The sequence below is a fragment of the Passer domesticus genome, chromosome 17 (genome assembly GCF_036417665.1).
Source record: "Passer domesticus isolate bPasDom1 chromosome 17, bPasDom1.hap1, whole genome shotgun sequence".
In the NCBI taxonomy this organism is placed as follows: domain Eukaryota; kingdom Metazoa; phylum Chordata; class Aves; order Passeriformes; family Passeridae; genus Passer; species Passer domesticus.
Genome location: NC_087490.1, coordinates 383,338 through 390,130, shown reverse-complemented (window position 1 = coordinate 390,130; position 6,793 = coordinate 383,338).

The window sequence follows — 6,793 nt, the reverse complement described above, 5'->3', positions numbered from 1 at the left end:
GGCTAAGTCTTGGGATTCTCCAAGGGTAGAGATACCCCAGCTCCCTTTGCATGTTCCAGGATCACTCTCCTGGGCAGGAATTTTATTCCAAGATTGAACCTGAATTTTCCAAGCTTCAGCTGGTGACTGTTTACCCCTTTGCATCATTCAGTACCACCAAGAAGGGTTCAACTTTATCATGAAGCTATGTTAGGGGAAATTTAAGCTGATTAACAAGGATTAACAGCTAAAGAGGGTGCTGGCACTGCCCAGGCTCCCCAGGGAATGGGCACAGCCCCAAGACTGCCAGAGCTCCAGGAGTCTTTGGACAGCACTGACAGGGATGCCCAGGGTGGGGTTGTTGGGGGGTCTGGGCAGGGACAGGAGCTGCGCTGGTTGTTCCTTGTGGGTCCCTTCAGCTCAGGATATTCTGTGATTCTGTGACCTTAGTCACTGACTGTTCTCGGAATCCTTCCCCCAGCCCAGCCCTGCCCCCTCCTCCTGGTGCAATGTGTGCCAGCTCCATGAGCATGTTGATATCCCTTGTCCAGGCCTCTCCAGTTTCTTCACATCCCCCTTGAACTAGGAAGCCACATCTGGACACTTCCTTCAGACATCTGCCTGTGCCCTTCCCAGCAGCTCCCATTATGGGCTTTGCCTTACTCTGAGGAAAAACAACAAGCTGATGTCCACCCTGAGGTTCTCTGTTGCTTCCAGGGTCTTTTCAACAGGGTCCTTCCAGCTCAGACAGCTCAGAATCTTCCTGTAATGTCCTGTGATGCCATCCATGTGAAGGACATGGAAGAGGCATTGCCACACTTCAGTATCAGGAAGGGCTAATGAATCTCTTTTCCAGGCATCCTGCAGGCTTTCTTCCCACCACTGCATGTTGGATATCTCTGACTGACAGCTCCCCATGAAAGACACCGGTGAGGAGGTCTTGTTCAGGGGGTCACAAATCAGCAGAGGCTGAAAACCACCAAACAATTTTCCTGCAGCTGTGAGTTCCACCAGGAAATGATACATACTTGCTGTTCTGGGCTGGTTTTCAGGGCTGTTTTGGGCAGGCAGAAAAATTTGACCTCAAGGGAAAACCAGCTGAACCCAGTCATAATGTGGAGGAATCAGGTGTTCTGCTTCCCCAGAGACAGAGTAGGATCCGCCTTCCCTGATGGACAGGTAGGACTTTTGGTGACAACGTGGTGGCCATGGCTGAGGAAAAGTTGTGGGAGTGGCTGTGATGGAGCCACCAGCCCTCCTTTCCACCAGCATATCATCCGTGGGATCAGAGGAGCACGGTGACACTTTTGGCTTATCCTCTCCTCCACCAACACTGCAAGACTGATCTTCCTCCCATTTCCTCCTGATTTCCCAAAGCAGAGAAGGAGCTGTTGGGTTGGACAACAGCACGTGTTTTTGGCTTGGCCAGCAAGCAGCAATAAAAGCCAGCCTCCTGCCAACAATTCATTTCCTGTTTCAGGCCCTACCAAAAATAAACTCAGAAGGGAAGCTCCAATGAGAACGAAACACAAAGGAGACAATCCAGAGCTCTCAAAACTATATAGGAAATTTCTCTCTCAGTGTTCACTAGGAAGGGGAACAGTGGTGTCAGAGGGAATTTCATGCTGGATGTTGGGATTGTGAAGGGGTTTGGGCAGCTCCATCAGAATTATAGGAATATAAATACACATGCAGCTGACACTTCCTGTGGCTGCATTATACGTGGGGAACTGGCCATTTCCTTCTTTGCCTCACAAAGTGGATGCAGCATCCTGACTGCCTTCCCCAGGACACTTGGCTCCCGGGATGGCCACACTGGGGATGTTGCAATGTCCCCAGGTCTCATGGCTGATGTCCTCATGCAGCCACCATCCAGCTGGCACTGGGCTCTCCACTGGCAGGCTGCATGGGACCCCAAAGAGCTGCAGTCACTGCAACACTACCCGAATCATTTCCCATTCCTCACCACAGCCATCGGCAACCTCATCAACATCTCTTGGGGTTGAGGAGGGCTGTTTCAGTGGCAGGCAGTAGAAGCCTTCTGCAGGCCATCAGCTGCTGCTGTTGTGCTCTCTCAGTGCCCACCAGCTCCTGATGCAAGTAGCACTGAACCCGCAGAGCCAAGGATGGGCATTGTGCTCTGCAGGATGGCAGCTCCAGCATCAGCATCCAGGCAGAAGGAGAAACCTGTGCCCCGGGGATCCCTGTGAGCATGGGTGGTGGCTCTGGGCTGGCATGGACACCTCGATCCAGCACCCGCAGCTTTGCTTGGGATGGTGGAGTCTCTGGGTGGGTATTTGCAGCCTTTTCCCTCATAAGGAAGTGGGGCAGGGGGGTGGGGAGTGGTTTGTCTCTGCACCTGGTGCCCAAGATGCCACAAAACACAGGACATTGATAAAAATACATACTCCAGGAGTATATGCACTCACACAAAAATATATGTATATATTATATACGTAACTTTTATAAGTCAATATACATTATATATATAAAATTTATTCCTGGAATGTATAGGAGTGTATATTATATATGTTTGTATGCACTCCTATACACTCCAGGAGTAAACATTTTTCTATTTCTATATTTATTTTTGTATATAGACACCTACATTCTCCTGTATACTCCCACAGTACATGGTACATATACTTCCAAATTTATAACAGATTTGTACACTTTTGTAGTTTCATGTATACAGTAATATATATATATACACACACACACAAGTACTATATCTATATATATACAAAAACTTATGTACTTACTTGTTTTTCTAAGCTCCAGGAGCTGAAGGTGAGGACGTTGAGGTGAGACTGAGCCTGCCCACAGAAACCAGGTGCCTGCCCCATTCCTGCTGGCATCATGGCAGAGCCACCCAGGCACCTCTCAATGCCGTGCCCACACACCAGGTTTTGTGATGCTGAATCCAACAAGTGCTGTTCTGGGTCCTTCCCTGAGGGTCTGGGCTTCAGGGGGCTCCAGCACAGACCTGGAGGAAAGCAGGGCAGCAGGATGTCTGGCAGGGACTTCACCTCCCAGCACCATCCCAGCAGCAGCTCCAGCCTCTTCAAGTAGGGCCACTCTAAAGCCATTTTGTCCCCACCGATGGGCACTCAGGGCTGGGCAAAGCCACGGTCACCTCTGCCCTGTCCTGCACCACCGTGCATCGCATGGCCTTCAAAGTGGGGATGCACTTTCAGCTCATCGAGACCTCCAGGGGTGCCTCTGCAGCCCCACCCGTGCATGCTGAAGGATGGGTTCCCATCACTGTGTGCTCAGCAGGGCACAGGGCACAGGGCAGCCTGCTCAGGTGTGTGCAGGGGGGCTGCAGCCGGACCCCCTTGCAGGCATCGGGGGCATGCCACACCTCACACTCTGCAAACCCGCCTTGGCTCCATTTTAGACTCTCCCTCACCCATGGAGTAGTGAAGATGTTTCCACGTGATCCAGGACCCCAGTTAATCCCTGGCTGCACAACAAGCTGCACAGAGCAAAGGGACTTCTAACACATGGAGCCATCGCTGGGCAAATCCAAGAGCCTGAGCCTTTATTTCAGCCTCTGCAAGCACCATTTGGGAAAAAATCATATTTTTGCAGGGAAAGCATGAGAGCACTCTATCCAAGTGTTTTGAGCAGGAGAGGAGGAATAATCAGGTGGAAGTCAGGCAGAGGCTCCAGGTACCAGATTCATCCCCAGCCTGTGCTCCCCGCCGCATCGCGCCTGCCCGTGTTTAGTCTGGGTGGGAGCACAAATCACTGCTCAATGTCATCGCTCTGCCCGGATCTGGATTTCATTAAGAGCCACATGATCAGCCCTGGCTGCTGCCGGGGGCTGGCCGCGCTCCCCCCGAGGAGCTGCACAGGATGCAGGGCGGGGGTCGGGGCTGAATGGGCCCCTTGTCTGCAGCAGAGAAGCCACAGCCACCTCGTTGGGATGGGTGTTTTGTCACCCTGAGGGGCTTGGAGACCCCAGACATATCCTGAGTGCAAGGGAGTGCAGCCTGCATCTGCCCCCTGCTCAGCTGGTGACTGTAGGGGGCAAGGGGGACTCCAGGACCCACGAGCTGGGGTCCCTGTCCAAGTCAGGCTGCAGGCTCAGAGGGACACGGGTGCCAACTGGGCAGCCCCAGCCAAGGGATAGAAGGGGTTGGCTCCAGGCTGCTGCAACTCCTGCATACAGTCATATCCTTTACAGCTCTTGCATCTTTTGGATCCTTTACATCCCATTGCAGCTCTTACATCTCGTTGCACACTCTGAATCCCTTGCAGCTTCCTTGCATGCCTTGCATTATTAATAGCCTGCTGTAGCCCTTTAAGCATCCTTTACATCCCTTACATTCTTCTCAGCTCACTGAATTTCTTATGTCCCGCTGCATCCTTTGTGTCCCCTGCAGCCTGCTGTGTCACTTACATCCTGTACATGCTTTGCACTCACCCCTTGCAGCCCATGGCCCCTGCACACAACTCCCAGCCCAGCCCACACACTTACAGTCTCACCCGAGGTCCTTCTTGCTTACGAAGCCCTGTGCAGTGACCTGGGAGCACCTGCACCAGCCAGCTGGGAGCCTCTCTGGCCAGTCCAGGGGAAGCAGCTCCTTCCTGCCCCTTGCCCAGGCTCACCAGGCAGGGTGTTGTCCATGGGGTGATACAGACCTGTCACCTCAAACAAACCTGACACCTCAAACAGACCTGACACCCTTCTCTCTGCAGGAGGCAAAGACATGAGGTGCTCCTGAGCTGCTGAGCCACAACCCATGTGAATTTGCCCTGGCTGAGCATCCATGTCCCATCCCAGGAACAATGTTCACTCAGGACACGTGGCTGCGGCATCTCCTCTGAGTCCCCATGGAACTTGGCCCAGACAACCAAAACCTGGACATGTTTTCTGACATGTTTCCAATGCTGCACGCTACCCTTCCAGCCCAGTAGCCCTTGGTGTCCCAGCTACACCAGCAGCCAGCGGGCAGGAGAGCATGTAGGCTTCACCCAGCACCTCCGAGAGCCAGTGACCACCTCGATCCAGGTCTTATTTTAGCTGCAGCTCAGGGGTGAAATTCCCGTTCAGATATTCAGCTCCAGAGGCCAGAGCAGGGGAAACACTTTTACTCTGCAGTGTTTAAATTGGAATAAATCCGGTGAGTCTGAGGCTGAGGCTCTGGCAGTCCCAGCCATGCCCTCCCCTTGCCCAAGGGATGAGGGGAGGGCCCCAAATGGCCTGAAAAAGGAGGGGGCAAGGCTGGGGACAGGTGGCAAAGCTAGTGCAGTGGGTGAGCATGCAGCCAGTGCAGGGTGGAGTCAGAGGGTGGCTGCTGGAGACCCTGCCCCAGAGGGCTGGTGCAGCTCTTAGAGGGTCCAAAGAGGAGTTGGAGGAGACTTGAGGAAACCATCCAAGCCAAGCTGGCTGAGGAGAGACAGATCCAGCCTTGAGGAGAGGAGCCTGGCCCTGAGGGGGGTTGCTGCTTCAGGAAAACCCTGGCTGCAGCCCTGGCTCCGGCGCCAGCCAGGGACTCACTGCAGGCACCGTGGCTTGGGCTGAGCCGCAGTCCTGCACCAGCCCAGGCCATCTCGGTCCATACTGAAGCCACAGCAGCAGAGCCACTGCTGGGATGCTCGCCAGCTCTCAGCCCAAGGACCAGATGATGCTGACCTGTCCCTGACTCCACAGGAAAGGCAGTAAAGCCATGTTTCCTGCAGAATTGGCAGTGCATTGGCCTCTTCCAGTGACAGCTGGCTGTCTGGTGACACCACACTCACCAAAGGTTGGGGAGGCCACTTCCAGCCCTGGAGTGGTGACTCAGAGCCATGGTGATGTGGCAGCTCTCCCAGGGACTCCAGGCTTGGACAGACATCTCCTGCAGGAAGGTGTGTGCTCAGGGTTCTTGGGGATTATTCCCCATGGCAATATACTCCCATACCCCAGGCTCCACAGACACTCCACTCCTGTTGTATTTTTTGTCCCCCTGCTCCCACCCAGCCTCCCCTGCACCAGCAGCATGAGGAAAGCCCCACAACTGGTTTGGGTTCTCAAGAAGCAGCAGCTGGACAAGATCAGCCACAGATTCCTCTGTGCCAAGGCAAGGAACATCTCACTCTCCCAGTGCAGAGATCCCATGGCCATGAGCACCCAACTGTGGCCTCGTCCTGCCCAGCAGGAAAAGTCCCATTGGGCTCTTCCCCAGCCACTCTCTCGCTCCATGGTGGGGGTGACAGGGTGAGGAAGGACAGAGGAGCTTTCTCAGGTCTGTCTGTCCCTTCACAGTTCAATCCAGCCTCAGTTAAGGCTTTTCCTGGGCATCAGTTGGGTAAGTGCAGGGTTGTTTCTGCTCTGGAGCCCCTGGGTGCAGCGGCCGTGGTTTTGTCCTTGGTGCTGGCACGTTCTAGGGAGCTCAGGAAGGACCTGTGTTTCCCCCACCCATGCTGTGTCACCTGAGCTGCTTGTGGCACCACTGCAAACACTGTTAGCTGGTCAGGGACTATCCCACCTCAGCCTGAACCCATCCCTCAGGAGCCTTCTGCACATCCCAACATATCTTGATTAATTCCCTGTCCAGAGATATAGAGCATGGGACACCCCAGGTCACTGTGCTCTCCAGCCCCAGTCCCCACATGTGCCACCCACCCACCTCTCCTACATTCCCAGAGCCAGCCTAGGGCTGCAGATTGTCCCCAATGGCTGACCCAGCTGCAGTCCAGCTCACTTAGGTGCTTCCTCCAACCCAAACCCCACGTGCCTCTGTGCCCATGGCACTTGCTCAGGTGCTGGCAGAGGACCCTGTCCCAGCTCCATCCCCACAGAGAGCTCGCCCTGCATCCCCAG